The 18,012-nt window shown below is 38.9% G+C and overlaps 1 non-coding gene across 1 annotated transcript; it reads right to left on the bottom strand.

The window, feature by feature from the left end:
- Window positions 1–477: 477 nt before the first annotated feature.
- On the bottom strand, window positions 478–580 carry LOC115863436 (U6 spliceosomal RNA). The gene has a single exon (XR_004043553.1). It is a non-coding gene; the product is annotated as a U6 spliceosomal RNA (small nuclear RNA).
- Between the last annotated feature and the right edge of the window lie 17,432 nt (window positions 581–18,012).

The raw sequence follows: 18,012 nt of genomic DNA, 5'->3' as shown, positions 1-18,012 counted from the left end.
CCCCTCTTTCAGCCCCTGGCAACGACCATTTTATTCTGTTTCTGTGAGTTGGACTACTTTAGATACCTCATGTAAGTGGAATCATACGGCATTTATCTCTGGGTGACTGGCTTATTTCACTTAGCATAATGTCCTCAAGGTTTATCCATGTTGTAACATGTGACAGGATTTCCATTTTTTTTTCAAGCTGAATAATATTCCATTGCATGTATATACCACATTTTCTTTCTCCATTCATCTGTCCATGGATATTTGGGTTGCTTCTACCTCTTAGATATTGTGAGTAATGCTGCAATGAACTTGAGTATGCAAATAACTCTTTGAGATCCTATGTTGAATTCTCCTGGCTATACACCCAGAAATGGGATTCCTGGATCGTATGGTATTTCTATTTTTAATTTTTGAGGAATCTCCATTCTGTTTTCCATAGTGGCTGTATCACTTTTCATTCCTACCAACAGCACACAAGAGATTCCAAAAAACATGGAAAGCTTCATGAATTCACATGTCATCCTTGTGAAGGGGCCATGCGAGTCTTCTCTGTATTGTTTCAATTTTAGTATACATGCTGCTGAAACAACCACTAAATCTTAAAATTTTGAGATGATTTTCAGAACTTATTAACAAATCCCATGTAGGTGGCAGGCTGAGTCTCCCAGATTTATAAAAGAATATAAAATACATGTTTGAATAACTAATTTTATTTTAAGAGGAATCAGATCAATGGTCAAGGAAAAGTTACTAATAGGAAGCCCTCAAAGCATAGTCCCATACCAGAGCATCATTGGAGAACTTGCTAGAAATGCAGACTCTCAGGCCACACCCCAGAAACTTGCTGAATCAGAAATTCTGCAGGTTGGGTCCAGCAATCTGTGTTTTTAAAGCCTTCTAGGGGCTATTGATGCATACTAAAGTCTGAAGCACTGTCTACATTTTGATTTTATTGATCTTAGAAAGAACCCTCTAAGCTCTAATACTTTTCCTATTAATGCTTGAAATGCCAATACATTTATTCCTTTTTGTTTTATATTAGTTTTTTTGGTTGTTCAATTGCCTGGTCAGTGAAACAGCCTTGCTCTAAGCATCAGTGACTTCAGGATTAAAAGCAGGCTCAGGCAGTAGTTCACACTATAAATTGTAACTATAGTAACTTCTTAGTCATGGTGTAAAATGACTAAGTTTGTGAAGTGAGGAGACTAGATCAAAGATGGCAAATCTCTGCCTTACATGCCACCACCACTTTTCCAAAGCCCAAGGCAGACACTGCTAATTGATCAAGACACTCTATACCTCCCAGTGCAGATAGAGTCTCAACAAGGCAGACATTGCTAATTGATCAAGACACTCTATACCTCCCAGTGCAGATAGAGTCTCAGAATCTTTCTTAACACAGCCCTACCAAAAAATTAGTTATGTCATGAGATGAAATCCATTTGCTACCAGATAATCTTCATTGCCCCATTTATCTCTGTCTTTAAATAATATGGACTCCCAATACTATCAATTCTAGGCTGTTCTCTAGAACAGTAAATACTCTGTGAGCTTAGTTTCCTCATCTATAAGATACTACTGATGTTATCTACCTCATGGGGTTTTTAGGAAGATTAAACAAAATAATGCATTTGAACCAGCTAGATCAGCACTAGACAAAAAGTTTTTAAAATGTCATTAAACCTTAGTTCCTGTATTCTTTACTCTTATTTCCTTTTTTTTTCTGACCACTCACCTTACCCTTGGCTAGCAACCATAGCTGATCAAGCTCAGTGTTTCTCTGAGCAGTATAAGTGCTCCTGGTATTGGCTTGGCCATAATGAGAACTGACTGTTTTCTTAGCCTTTGCCTCTGTTGCAGTGTTTTCCTCACCACTCTGCTTACCAAGTCTGCACATTGATTCAAACAAGTAGCCTTTGGGTGAAAAGGGAACATTTTTACTTCTTATTTAAACTAATCTCGCAACAGCAAAATATAAATAATCATCTTCTCCAGCACAAAACTAAACTTTACACACATATAACCAATGTTCTAGTGTTGACTTGATATGTTAATGAGGATGTTTCCCTCTTGGATTAAATGCAAAGAAGTTAAGATTTATTGATGACTATGCATGTGCAAAAGCTTTGTTAGACAATTTGCTATTATATCTGATTTATTCTGCTCAAGAACACTCCGAGATATGGATAACTACACTGTTCCTGATTTACAGATAAGAAAATTGAGGTTCAGAGACCTTAAGAAACATAACTAGTCATAAGCTTAAAAGAAGGATCAGCTACCTAATTTGCAGGGGCTGGTTCAAAATGAAGATGCAAGTCCTCTTTAGTCAAAAAATTATTAAGAATTTCAAGACAAATACTGTAGAGCATTAAGCCAGGCACAGGACCCTCTGAGCGTGGGCTGTGGGCTACTGCACAGGCTAGACGCCCATGAAGCTGGCCCTGCTTGTGTCAGAACTCATTCCAAAACCTATGTCACTTTTCTATTTCATCATATATGAGAGCCAAGTGACTTTTATGGAACCTAAAAGTTTAGAATAGGAAACAATGCTTCTGGGTGCAGTATGGAGTTTTTTTTGAAGTAATCACAAGCAAGCCTCTGTGGCTGTTTACATATAAACCAAAGGGTGACAAAATCTTGGGACTGAAACAGAAATGCCATGGAACCCTCTTCAGTAGGTGCAATCTACTGGATAAAAATAAATGATGGACTCCATTGCTTCACTTTATTTCCCTCCATCTTATAATTCCAAGAACCCAGCATGGTTCTCTTAGACCCAATGGGATTTTGGATGAATGGATTCATCCAGCAATTCATTAAGTGATGATGAAAAGGAGGCAGAACCTTGGAAGTAGGAACCCTGTAGACCCCACGTAGAGAAGCTATAACACTGTTACTGTCAAAAGCCCAGAGGGTGCTGAAGCCAAGAGCTTAGAAGAAGAGAAGCAGCTGTGATAGGTATAACGACCCAAGTGGAGCAGTGAGAGTGGAAATTCAGGGCAGATGCAGGGCGGATCGACATGACTTCATGGGAGAACCTCCTCCCACATTCTCCTACCATGAGATGTGTGTCCTACCATGAGACAAGAAGAAAAGAAAAAGAGTGACCTGGGCTTTGAAACTATGCAGGTCATTGTTGGGGCCCAAGTTGTCATTTTGAATTTCACCCTCCTAGGACTTTAGTGTGACAATTATTTATGATGACACAGTTATCCTGTGATGCTTGCCTTAAAAATCTAGCTGCTTCTGCCCCTGATATTCTGAGAATGATAGAAACTGACTGAATCATTAGCGGTTGCCCCAGTCTCACAGGTGTCTTTGTCACCCTCTTCACCAAATCTCACATTTTGTTCTACTTCGTGACTGGTGGGTGGGCTGTAACTGACAGAAGAATCTGAATTATCACCTTTTCAAACATAAGTTTAAACTAGGTCTGTATGACTTCATCGGTTTAGGGCAAGGGTTAAGAAATATCTGATTTTACCAGATGCAAATTTGCAGAGGTGATGAGAGACAAAAAAATTCTTATTCTTCAGTAAGGATCTTGCTGAGACACCCAAAGCACCTCAAGGTTTTAACACCTTAAAAATCACTTTCTTCAAGTCCATGTACTGCCTGGTCTCATTAAGATCAGACAGACCCAGGCTAGCATCTCAATCTCGCCACTAGCTGTGACCTTGGTCTAATTACTCATCTTTTTTTGGATCTCAAATAATAACTACCATTCAAGCCTGATGTAAAATTAAATGAAATAGTACAAGTGCAAGGGTTTAGTAGAGTCTACGTTCTACTGTAGCTTCTCAAGTAATATTTGCTTCATGATAAGTGATTTCATGAACGGGCAATCAGTACATGGAAAAAATGTGTTTTTTTTCTTTTCTTACACATTCTCATTCCAGAGTCACCTAAGACATAAACATGAAACATAAACACTCTATTTATTCTTACATAGAAATTTATAGTTTATAAAATGAGGCATTATCTCATTTAATCCTTGTAGAAGTTCTTGAGTGACAGTTTAGGAAGGGGTTGTCATTTCCATTTTATAGAAAAAGAAAGTAGGCTAAGGGCAGTAGTTTTAATTTAATTAACAAATCCATACAATTGAAAGAAGGAAGGAAGGAAGGAAAGGAGGAAGGGAGGAAAGGAGGAAGGAAAGAAGGAGGAAGGATGGGGCTCAAGTCCAGGCCCTTTAACTTTAAATTCTTTCCATTTTAGAAAACCACCATCCTTGAACACTGAAGCAACCCATCTGTAATCATTGGACCTGATTAATGGCTTAATCTGTCTATGGTATAATTTCTGGAAAACACAAAGGAGACTTTTCATATAAGCCTGTCAGAAAAGATTCAGGCTCAGAAGAAGCAATCTTTTAATCACCTTCAGTTGTGTTATCTCCAAGACGGCTTCTGGTGGATCAGAGATTAGGACACATAGTCATTTCAAATGTGTCATTCTCAGTGTTCTCACCTGCCAGTCAGAACCTAGAACAATTTCAGATGAGACCACGGACAGGTTTATGACGAAGGAATGCTTTTAGATTAAATACCCAAGAGGTGGACTAACTCAGAAATTCCAAGAACACTTGGCTCCCTAAATAGAACGATGGTACTAAGCACTGAAGTGAAAACCCTAACTACAGTATCCCGTTTAATCTCCCCATATACCTGAAGAGTAGATATTTTTATCCCCATTGTATAAATAAGAATCTGTAGCTCATAGAATTTAGGTAACTTGTCCAAAATTAGTGGCTGAGCTTCAATGTAAACCCCGACTTGTCTGAACCCAAAACCCATGTTTTAACACCTGACCAGGAGTTCTCAACTAGCAGTCCACAGATCAGAGCAGGGCTGACAAGAAAGGAAAAATACAGATATCCCCGTTCCATTCGACCACAAGTATTCTAACTCAGTACATCTGGGATGGAGCCCCTAATTCTGTACCTTTAGCAAATATTCTGGGAAATTATACGGGACAGCTAGGTGTGAAAAGCTTTCCCATGGGCCTCCTCAGGAGACAAATACATATTCCTTAGAGAAATGGTACCTGGAATACTCAGCACTTAGCTGGTGTGATGGGTATGAATTGCTCCTTGACACCCAAGGTGCATGAACAATCCTATTTCTCTATGTTTGCAAATCAATTATGTCCTTTCAAACTCTCACTTAACTACGCTAATGAGTCATTTTGTATGATCTTGGAACATGCTAGAAGCTCTCAGGATTACTCAAAAATTAGGAAGGAGCCTTTTCTTTGGCCCCTCATAGTCATCACTGTTGCTCAATCTGCTGCACTGGTTCTCCTCGTTTGCACAAGCTGCAGAGTCACCAGCCCTTCCTGGAGGCACTCTGTGGCTCCCTGGCTGTGACCCTGAACTCCTCTTCTTTTAGGACCCCTTTCCTTGTATGCTACTGGGGGTAGTTCTCACTAACTCAAGAAAATCAGAAGTGCAATCATCCTTCCCGATCTCAGAAGAGCTCCCCTAATCTCCTCCTAACCAACCAAGCGAAGTAGCCCTTTACTCTCAACCCTAGGACCACTGTCCACTTGTCTTTCTCCATATTTTTTCTTTAACAAGGAAATTTAATGATTAACTAGGATGCATAAATTATTTTAGGTCCCAGAATCAACAGATAGCAGTTTTATCTTTTCTGGGAATAAGGTTAGTCTGAAAATGCATGAGTTAGTCTTCTATCCCCAAGGATGAACAGCTACTTCTACAAAGCAATGAGAAACAAAACACAAGTTTGAGTCTTCTTATTCTGCTACATTAAATTGTCCTTAACCCACCTTGACACTGTTTACAGACTTCAGTGTAAACTAAGACGGCATTCAAATCAATGTGCATGTGCTTGGCCATAACAGATGCCTGATACTGAGTGAGCAAAATATGGGAAACAAAACAAATACAAAGCATGGCCTCTTCCCCACAGAGACTTTATAATCCTATTGTGAAATAGCGTATATGTGAAATGACCCTGAACTTTTACACATTGGGATTCCTTTCTTTGTTCTATTATCACTACCTTTGGGCATTCTGAATCTAGGCCTTACATCCTGCCCTCTCCCCGCCAAAAATTAAAACGTTGATATTATGGTTATTCTCTTTACACTATAAGATAAGGTGTGGCAAGGTACTTTGAAAGCTGTAAAGTTTTATACTAAAGTACCAGAAATTCTTAAAAGTCAGGGGAAAAAGTAGAGAGTTTGATCACTGCAATATGCAGTCACCTCACTTCTGGCTTCATCTTATCTTTTCTACCCTAATTTCTTCTTTGCTCCACGGTCCTCATCCTCTTAGGCTATCTTTATTCACAGGTGGCATTGTTTTCTATGTAAAAAATCCCAAGTATTGACCTAAAACAGTAAAACAGCCAGTTATTTTACCAGCAAAATAGGTTTATTCAGGTACAACAAAGAATTGCAATTTGAGACACAATCTATGGCAAATCACAGGCAAGTCAAGAGAACCGAAGGAAAGGAAAATTCTGTTATAGAGGAGAAGGGAGAGTTGAGAGGGGCAGTTATAAAGAGTCCATCAGAGGAAACTGGGAGTTTGAAGTGAGGTGGCTTTTCATTGGCTCAGTTGTGACAGTCTCTCTTTAGCTTGCTTGTTGCCAGTCAAGAAGAAATTCTTCCTTCCTCCTGCTGGCTAGTAAAGTAGTAACCTCTGGAATGTTTCTTTTTCAAGTTATATAGATTTTCTTGAGTTGGCCTAAAGTACATTACGCATTCCACCCCCAAACCCTAACAGAAACAGTTATATTATAAATACAGAATTTCTCTAATGCTAGTTCGCACATGCCAGGCTCCTAGCAGGGACCCTACACTTTGCCTGTGTTATCTCACTCAACCCTCACAATAATGTTATGGAGTCAAAACATCACACGTTTTCTCAAGATTGAGCAAACTGCACTTCCAAGAAGTTAGAAAATTTGCCCCAAGGCATACAAGTGATTTGGAACCCAGGTACATTTATGCAGAAAACCGCAGTGCCTTTCTCACTCTGCGACTATAGACACCTATTATTACATCTATTTTTCAGTCTATGGTTCTTATCTTTTGCTGGTCACAATTCAAAATGCTTTACAAATATTAATTTATTTAATACTCGTAACCACTTATTAGGTAGGTGTTATTAATATCCCCATTTTAAAAATTAAATAACTGACTTCATTTTCTGAGTCTATGACTCATTTTCTAAAAACAATTTCTAAGAGTCCCAGACAGCTCTAGCAGACACTGGTTCAATAACAGACAATATACCTCCAAGGTCAAACTCACCAGACCTGGGCTTGAGACAAGGCCATTTTGAAGACTGGGCAAAATCCTTTGAAGTGGCTTCTATAAAATTCAATAAAACAAAAACAAATCAAATTAAATTTTCCTTGTAAAAATTATGGCAAACAGAGAGATGACATCAGCTGACATTTGTGCAAGTTGCTATTTTAATACATATTCATTTGAAAGGGTGCCTGAAAATATAATAAAAGTGAAAGGATCCAAGAAGCTTCTGTCAAAAGTACTCAGTCTTTCTTTCCTCTTTTCACTTAACAAAAAAGGGAAAAGAAAAAAAAGGAGGAAAAAAAAGCAGGGAGGGAGGGAAAGAGAAAGAAAAAGAGATAGAGGAAGGAAGGAAGGAAGGAAGGAAGGAAGGAAGGAAGGAAGGAAGAGACAAAAGAAATCAAAGAAAAATTAAAGAAAGAAGTGAAATAATATCCCTTCCAGAAGGTAATGAGATATATGAAATAAGCAAAATATCAAGTGTAATATCCTAGACTTAGTGTCAGCTAAGATCAAGTCTTTCTTCCATCCCTCAAGAACTGTATGACCATTGACAAGTTACTTAACCAGTTTAAGTATCAGTTTCTTTACCTGAAAAATCAGAACAATATCTGATTTATAACATTTTTGTGTGATTAAATTAAATAATGTATGTGAAGAGTCCAATACTGTGCCTCACACATAACAGGTAGGAAATAGAAGTTAATCCTTTGTCATCCACTCGCTAGATGTCTCAAATCATGGTAAAACTGGAGAATTGACTGTACCTATTCTAACAAAGTGAGACTTGAGGACTTAAAAAAATACAAATGGAAAGCCTTACTTAACCATCACCACAAAAATGGTATTTGGATGCCCATTCTCAAAACTAGATGGAATCAGACGATCTCTAGAATCATTACTGCCCTGTAGGAAATATTGATCACTCCCAGATGACCCATTCTAACTATTTCAGATTTCTTAAAACAATGAGCAGAGGAAAAGATGGTCAAGACTGGTACATCCTGGATATTCTAAGCACTGTCAACACATAAAAATAATAAGTGTGTCTTGAGAGTTTCCTCAGTAACATTGTCCTGTCACATAAAATATCAACATCATAGTCTATAAATTGCATTCTTCTTTCCATTTATAAGGCATGGCCTGTCTCCTAAATGTTGGAGACTTCCACAGGGAGGAAGTCCGTAATTAACCTATTTACTCGAGAACATTCTCACTTTACATCCTTCAGTCAACATTTCTTTTTTACCAAACAGATTTCACTCCTAAAGATTCTGCTTTCGAATTCAGACTCTTTCAGTTACTAGCTTTGGGCACATTAAATAACCTTTCTTGGCTTCAGTGTTCTCATTTAAAATGTGGAGTTAAGACTATTGTCTTCATAGGGAATCAAATGAGCTAATACGTCAAAATGCCCATCAAAGTGTCTCAGCACACGTTCATTACTCAGTATGTGTCAGGTACTGGTTTATTTATATTATTACTTATTGTCATTTCTGAGTTGTGTTCCTTATTAATGATCTCAAATAAGTCCATTCTGAACTCATGTCTCCATGCCCCAGACACCATAGCTAAAATCCTGCCCTTCTGAGATAATTTATGGTAACTAATCTAACTTCTGATCAGGTCCTTCAACTAGAGCTTCTGAAGGAACTGTCAGTTGGCTCTCAGTATCCGCGGGTTCTGCATCCACAGATCCAACCAACTGCAGATCCTAAATATAGTACATGATTTGTGGTTGGTTGAATCCGCGGAACCCGTGGAAATAGATGGAGGACTAAGGGACTTAAACAACGAGAATTTTGGTATGAAGGCAAAGATGAGGGTGTCCTGGAACCTATCCCTGGCAGCAGATACTGAAGGATGACTGTACTTGGAAATTTGTTCGGAAGAAAAGGCCCTGTCTGGGGTTTAAGCAAGGTTAAGAGCTAGAAATAAATGTATTCTTACTAACCTTGGAAAGGGAGACATGACGGTTCAACTCATTGGTTAATAATCAGGAAGAAAGTGCAGGTAGCTAGGATGACTGATTTGCAGATTACTGAATTCCTCAGGTTATTCTGGAAGAAGGATGGCCACAAGGAAAACTAAGAAGACTAAAACACTAAGCCGTGCAGAAACAAGTACATAAGGTCACTCACGGTGTCAGGAATAACATAAATGACATGAGCATGACATGTGCATTCTGGATTTTGAAGAGCTTATGATTCTGTTCATGCATTCTAATGGCATCCTTGAGATAATTAAAATGTCTCAAAAACTAGTGAGTGATGTGTCAAAGCAGATAATAGAGATGTCAGCTTTCTGTATAAGAGCCATCAAAACAGTGACTAAGATTTAAGGGTAGAAGTGATTTTCTTCTTCCCTGGTCAGTTGATGAAATGACAGTGACTTCTCACTAGCGTATGCTCAATAAAGTATAAGCTTAGGAAAGGAGAGAGGGGGCAGGGGAGGAAGGAAGCTGGGCTGTTTGAAAGACAATAGCCCAGTAAATTCTACCCTAAACTGCTGCAAAGACCTAGTTTTACCTCTTCTTCTTATGACAGAAACAACTTTCAAAAATGCTAAAGTAATTCATGTTCTTCCCTGATTAAAACACTTCAGAAAGGTCACATTTCATGGGATGGACAGTCTTTTGTGACCTATCTTTCAATCATCTGATGTGCAGTTTTTCATGAACCTTGCAGACAAAATTTATTGACCTCCCTGTCTTGTCTCTACCTTTCATCCATATCTGTTCCATGTGTTTCTCCAGGATATTTTTGAAATTTTTGTGTCCTGGTTCATGGTACCAATAGGCTCACTCCTACATGTTAAACCGTATATGATGATGTATCAGTTAAGAGTATAGGCACTGGAATCGGATCACATGAATATGAATGCCAGTCTGCCAGTTACTAGCAGTGGGACTTTTGTCTAATGAGTTAACATTCGTGCCTGAGATTCCTAATCAGTAAATCAGATATAATAATAGTACCTGACTTCTAGGATTTTTGTGAGTGTTTAATTGGCTAATACATGTAAAGTTCCTAGTAAAATAAATGTTATTATTTCATGTTTAATAAACACAGTCATCATAGAGTCAGGTCATTGTGGTGGTTCTGGGGAAAGAACATGGGCCCCGGTGCCATGAAGACCCAAGTCTGAAGCCCAGCTCCTCTGCTAACCAGCTACTTGCCAATTGACAACATCCTTAGCATCACTGCACCGTTTCATTTATACAGTGGAGATGAAAATATCTGTAATACACCGTTTGGGAACATAATTAGATCAAACCACAGTAAGATGTCACTTCTCACTTGTTAGAATGACAATTAACAAAACAAAAGATAAGTGTTGGCCAGGATGTGGAGAAAAGGGAACTTTTATACGCTGTTAGTGGGCATATAAATTGGTGAAGTCACTATGGAAACCAGTATGGCGTTTCCTCAAAAAACCGAACTACTGTATGAAACAGCAACATCGCTTTATTTTTCTTTTTTTAATTTAATTTTTATTTTATATTGGAGTATAGTTAATTTACAGCAATCTCACTTTTGAGTGTATATCTAAAGGAATTGAAATCAGGGTCTTAAAGAGATATCTTCATATCCATGTTTATTGCACCATTATGCATAACAGCTAAGACATAGAAGTAGCCTAAATAAAAAGAAGGAAATCCTACCATTTGTGACAACATGAATGAGCCCTGAGGACATCATTCCACATGACATAAACCTGACAGGGAAGAACAAGTACCACATGACCCCACTAACATGAAGAATCTAAAATATTCAAACACATAGAAGCAGAGTAGAATGGTGGTTAGCAGGGGGTGGGAGAGGGAGGAAGCAGAGATGTTGGTCAAAGTGTACAGTTTTAGGTATGCAAGACGAACGAGTCCTACAGACCTACTACATATGATCGTACATATGCACGGCATAGTGCCTATATCATATACTTACAAATTTGCTAAGAAAGCAGATCTTATGTTAAAAGGAGAAGGTTTTTTGCTTAAAGCCTGGCCCTGTGATGGCCAAAGACCATAAGTAAGTTAGTGTTGGTGAATTAGTCTTCTTATGAGATATGACTCTGAATAACTTATAGATAAGCCTTGGCAGGTGAAAGTTCATGCACGAACTCTGAGCAGACCTCTGGTCAACCATCAGATGAACAGTGCAAGATGGTCTTCTTTCAAGGCTGATGGCTATATGAGGGGGAACAGGGGAGAAAAAGGAGAAAGAAATAATTCCTCACTCAGCTTCTACTCTGCAACCCTTCGCACTTCTGTGGCTGGGGGAATTGATTTCTGCATTTTTCTGGGTGACTGAGCCAAGTGTCAAAAGCCAAGGGCCCTTTGCCTATGACACAGGATAGCCAATTAATTGATCTAATATCAATCTTTGTTACAATTGTTTCTTATTTATCTCTTCCTTATTCTGAGTTGTTATGCTGACTCGAGAACCAATCAGGGAATATGTAAGAATTTGGTGGGTTTGCCTGACCTGTTCCCCACCTTATCTCACAGGTTAGTGACAGCTCCAGGGAGAAAATTTAGCTATTTAAGGGTGGTTGGCAGTGGAGTCCATTTGATGAATAGTAACGATGTCAGGAATAGGTGAGAAAGGTGAATTCAGAAGACATATAGGTAAGAACAAAGACAGTGAGTAGTAAAATGCTCTCTATCTAGCCTGGGCAGTACTGGGGAGGTTAGAGAGAAGGAGAACATCTAAGGCACTGCCAATAGGTAGGTTTTGATTCATGTCATTTCATTTTCAGCAGTGCTTTGCCTGGGTAGTTTACATCTCTCCAAACTGCCATTGCTTATGTGTACAAATGAGACCAAACTAATATCTAGTGTTCCAACAACTGTTACCCCATCCATTAAGGGGGTATTGTTAATATAAGCTGTATGACCCTCTCACATTTGTGCTATTTTGTCTTCTGGAATCCTCAGCTTGCTCGTGAGAAAGTAGTCATTCTACTAATAAATGATGACCTCCATGTTTTCCCACTGGCTACCACTGGGCTTGCTAAGGTCTCTACAGTATCCCTGGGAGCTTCTTGGGACACTAGGTTCCAGTAGCTTTAACAAGCACTATGGCTATTTATGCTATTGATTCCCAAGTCTGATCATTGCCACTGTTGCTCTGAGCCTCAGATATGAAGGTACAAAAGTTCCATGATGGGCTTTACAGTAGAGCAGAAACACAGGTCTTAGACGAAATTATTCTTTCTATTAAAATAATAAGAATTTAAGTATCTCTTGCCTTCAAATGTGTCAAACCTGTGTTCATAAAAACTGGGCTTGGAAACAAATGCAGAATATGGACGTCATGTTGTGTTTTAGATTCCTCTTCCCTTCTCACACCCAAGACTTTGTTATTCGGCCAAGTTTATCTACCTGCTGCTTCCCTCAAGACTCTTTCCTCAGTTTTCTCCCAGATGTTTCTTATTCTCTAATGCAGACCTATTGTAGCTTTCTAAGCTTGCTTTAATTTCCAGTCAAAAGAGGTTAGTCTAAAACTAGAACTCTTACTCAGCTATTGTTTAACAGATGGAATTACCAATAAATAAAAGCAATTTAGGGAGAACCCAGATAACATTTATATCAATACAAAATTATTATAGGAAAATTAGTTCTAAACACTGTTCAGGAGACCGCTTGTAGCTAAGCCTTTTGGCTAGGCAAAAAGTGGAGGACAATACATTTTTTTCAAGTATTCTCTAAACATTTTCACATATAATGTATGCATACAGTTTGAAAACTTTTGAGGAAAGATCTTAAATGCAGTTCATTTTAGTAGATCTTTTGGACAAGGTCAACTAAAGAGAGTGACACTAGTTCTTACTGTACAGGGGAAAAAAATGATGTAGGCAATGGAGAAGGAGCTGAAACCTATTCCCTGTCCCTCTAAGTGCACCCTCAGAAGAAATTTATGTTTATGAAGGGAAAGTGATGAAGCCAGCCAAGACTCTGTTGAACACCAAATCTCTTCCACTCTGAATCAGACATCAGATAAATTTTTAAAAATCATTTCAAAAGCCCTCCAAGTGACCTAACATACTGGCACTCACCCATAGTGCTTGTCAAAACCCTTGTCTGGATATCAGCTCTGCCGTGGGTCTTCCTGACAGCAGTATGGCATCTTGTATAAGGATGGGGGAGCTTTACCAAGTGCATCTGAGAAATCAATGAGAGTGCAAAAGGAATTTACTGGACCTGCCCTTATCAAGATGGCTCCACTGCCTGTCTTACATCAGCAGGGCTTTTGGTTGCCAAATGACATTTGAGGTCCCTATTTCACCTGTCCCTACTTGATGACCTTTACCAATTACGATGTAATGGCTTCTCAAACTCTTTGCCAAAGAATAAAAAAGGATTTTCAAGTTCACTTTTACAAATGAACACATTGTAAAGGTAAAAGGTGGAGGGTGAGAGAGAAAATGTCCATGAGATTTCCCTTTACCAATGACACTAAAGTCTCCTTTCTTCCCCCATTAAGGTGGCACCATCTTGCGCCATCTATTCTCTGAGCATCCAAATTCAAACCATTAGTTGAGAATGAGCTTGTAGCTGCCCCATCCATGAAGCCCTGTCCAATCATTCCACCACCATTAACTTCAACTATTCATGGAAAAACGTAAGCAGACAGGGCACAGCTTACCACCTAACTCTAAAATATGTACTGCCTCTTTTCTGTGAGTTAGTCCTTTTTTTATGTCTATGTTGAATAAACTTGAGTCAGGAGCTATATGATATGAAAAGGGAGTATGTCAAAGTGGAAATACTATGGGATTTAGAGTCAAGGAGACATAGGTTTGCAAAAGAAAATAGAAAATTGGCCAAAATGTTTTTTAGAAAACGTGTGCACATTAAAATGTAATACATTGGACAAAATAACCAAAATACAAAAAATTTTCTTTTGCATCCCTCTGAGGCAACAATATTGGTTTTCTATAATTATCCAAACATACATATAATGGGAGGATTTCTACCATGTATTCATTCAACTACTATTTATAAGGTATCCATGCTGCCACTACGGGCACCATGAGTATTAAAAGTCTTTTAAGAACAGCTCCTTCTCTTGAGCAACAAATAATCCAGCAGGAAAAATAATAAACTGCTCCCATTGACCACACTAGTAGGTTCTTTGTGAGAGGTACAAGGTGTCAGGGCTATAGTTGTCATGGATGGGTTCCCTGGGAGGCAGACAATGAGAGGAAGTTTGGTACCCAGGATGTTTATTAAGGATCACTCTTACAGTCAAGCCCTCTGGAGAAGGAAGGAAGCAGGAATGGACAGAGGGAGGATCAAGATATAATATTCAACCTACAGCAGTCTTCAGTGAACACTGTGGGAATCTCTAGAGCTAGGATGGCCCTTCAATACAGCCCCCTGTTGGAAAGAGACAGCTAAGATTATAAACCCAGCTTCAGTCGTTCATTGAAGGTGGGCAGACCAGAAGGGATGTGAACTCAGGTGAGTCGGCTCTCTTCAGCTGGCACAACCCTGAAAGGCCTATAGCTGAGCGCCATATGCTGGCAACTCTCCCAGCAGCTAGGAAAGTATACCCTTGCTTGAAAGGGAATCTGGGCATTACAGAATCCATCAAACATGGGGATGAAGAGACAGTGCATGTGGACAATGCATCTGCAAGCTTGATTGGGCAGGGAAGGAGGAAGGACAGTGACCAGAAGATGTATGCTTGAGGGGGGATTTCTTTCTGGTAGTGTTGTTCTTCTTTGCAGGATTTTAGTTCCCCAACCAGGGATTGAACCCGCGCCCTCGGCAGTGAAAGTGTGGAGTGTTAACCCCTGGACTGCAGGGAAATTCCCTTCATTTTTCTATTTTAAGATGAGAGAAGCCAGTACAGAGGGAGACGTTGACGATATAGGAGACGAGAATATAATTAGCAAAATAAAGCAGACTTATTTCTCTTTCCTCCATATCCATGCAGAAACTTTCCCACCTCAGTTATAGCACTTAGTCCATTATAATATGCGTAGTCTCCCCAGATCTACTGTGATCTACACAGAAGCAGAAACCCGAACAATTTTCAAATTGTATCGTCTATATTTAGAACTGTAGACAGCACATAGTTAGCTTGTAACTACTGAGTCACTGAACTGAACATTAAAAAATGGAAAAACATAAACCCCTTGAATATTACTTTTTAGTTAACTTAAATAAGAAGCGTCTAAATATTATTTGTTTTTTAAAGTAATAATATTTCCTACCTACTGTATAAATGCATCTTTCAGCTGGCGTGGGACAGGGGGAAACACACAGATGTTTCTTGCCATAATTATGTTAGATAATTAAGACGTAGATTCTGGTGGCCCCCGGGACCTATCAGCTTGTCAACTCACTACACGAATTTAAAAATTCAAATTAATACATACACAGCCCAGGAGTTGATATATACAATGTTTTGAAACATCTCAAATTGTCTTAACAACTTTCTTCTTTATAATGCCTTTTTCTTCCTTTGAAGTATCTGCTGTGAAAGATGATTAACACACAGCTTATTGGATTGGAAACCAAATAAATCCATGTTGTTTTCTTTAAACCCAGAAGGCTCACAAGGAAGAACTTTTACAATATTTATTTATCTTTAATAATCTCCAATGGACAGATCTTTGCAATTGAGCTGTCAAGGGACAGCAAAGAAAGAGGGAAACTCTTCTTATCGTTAACCTTCACGGGGCCTTTATTTCTTGTTAGCGTTTGTATTGTCTGTTTCCTCTGTGGCTGAGATGAAAAGCAGCATTACAAGAAAGATTTGTTTATGGCTTTCATTCCTGGAGCACTGGAGGAGAGTAAAAGAAGGCATTATTAATGGACGGGCATCATTCCAGATTCTCGTAATTCTCCATAAAGGCATCTAATTCAGTCTAGTATGTGGTAAAAGAACACCAATTAGTGAAGAGAATCTTTAATATGAGTCTGTGCAACACTCACCCTTTGGGGAGTCCATGATTATGTAAATCTCTGATTCCATATCGAGGGGTTTGGATATGTGCCAAACAACAGCAAAATGCAAAACAGACTATTTCATTCCAAGTATTAGACCCTCAACACTTACATTTCAAGAAGGAGAAATTGCAGTAAATAACTGCAGTGTATTTGGGGAGGTTTTGGATGCCAGTCCTAAACACAGCTCAGGATTTATCTATTAAAATGGAAGGAACGGTTGAAACTTCTCCGAGACTGCTGCAAGATAGAAATTGAGAGCCAGAACATCAAGCCATTGTTTAATCAACCCATTAGAATTTATACAAGTTCCTGGTCAACTTAAAGTTGTCCCTTTGAGAAGCTACCAACTTAATCTCACAAAGTTGCATTACTGAGGACATTTTGGGTGTCCTTCTTCTGCAATTCTTTTTAGAGCATGTAACACATTCTTTTAAATAACTTCTGGGGCAATAACTAGATCTTCATGCTCAAAAGGTGGATTTATTTTCTGAAGTTTCTTATCCATTTGAAAGTGTCAAAAGTCACTCAGAGCTGAACTTGCACAAAAAGCTGGTTGACCACGGTGGGTTACAACTCCAATCTGATTTCAGTTTTATGGACTGAATTACTTAGAACCTGGCCAACAGGGTAACTGCCAAAGGGGGATGGCAGAAATAGCCTGAGTGAGGGAAAGGCAACAATGTGTGGTCTGTCCAGGAGAAGTACTTTGGAAGAAGAAAAAACAGCTGTTTATGAGCCCAGGCGTGCTTGTTGAAAAGCACTCTTGTTCATTCATTCACTAATTTAACAGCATGTTCAGCAATCAGTATCACCACCTACCAAGCTTTGAGTACAGTTCTAGGAGCTGGAAACATTCAAACAATTAGGACCCAGCCGCTTCCCTGGAAGGTTCACAGTCTAGTTGGGTGCATATATATTTATAATTGTTATATCTTCTTCTTGGATTGATCCCTTGATCATTATGTAGTGTCCTTCCTTGTCACTTGTAACATTATTTTAAAGTCTATTTTTTCTGATATGAGTATTGCTACTCCAGCTTTTGATTTCCATTTGCATGGGATATCTTTTTCCATCCCCTCACTTTCAGTCTGTATGTGTCCCTAGGTCCGAAGTGGGTCTCTTGTAGACAGCATATATATGGGTCTTGTCTTTGTATCCATTCAACAAGCCTGTGTCTTTTAGGTGGAGCATTTAATCCATTCACATTTAAGGTAATTATTGATATGTATGTTCCTATGACCATTTTCTTAATTGTTATGGGTTTGTTTTTGTAGATCCTTTTCTTCTCTTGTGTTTCCCACTTAGAGAAGTTCCTTTAGCATTTGTTGTAGAGCTGGTTTGGTGGTGCTGAATTCTCTTAGCTTTTGCTTGTCTGTAAAGCTTTTGATTTCTCCATTGAATCTGAATGAGATCCTTTCCGGGTAGAGTCATCTTGGTTGTAGGTTCTTCCCTTGCATCACTTTAAGTATATCATGCCACTCCCTTCTGGATTGTAGCATTTCTGCTGAGAAATCAGCTGTTAACCTTTTGGGGGTTCCCTTGTATGTTATTTGTCATTTTTCCCTTGCTGCTTTCAATAATTTTTCTTTGTCTTTAATTTTTGCCAATTTGATTACTATGTGTCTCGGCCTGTTTCTCCTTGGGTTTATCCTGTATGGGACTCTCTGTGCTTCCTGGACTTGGGTGGCTATTTCCTTTCCCATGTTAGGGAAGTTTTCGACTATAATCTCTTCAAATATTTTTTCCGGTCCTTTCTCTCTCTCTTCTCCTTC

This window comes from Globicephala melas, chromosome 17 (assembly GCF_963455315.2).
Source record: "Globicephala melas chromosome 17, mGloMel1.2, whole genome shotgun sequence".
NCBI lineage: Eukaryota > Metazoa > Chordata > Mammalia > Artiodactyla > Delphinidae > Globicephala > Globicephala melas.
Note: the sequence above shows the minus strand (reverse complement) of the source record. Positions and strands in the feature narration are given on the sequence as shown.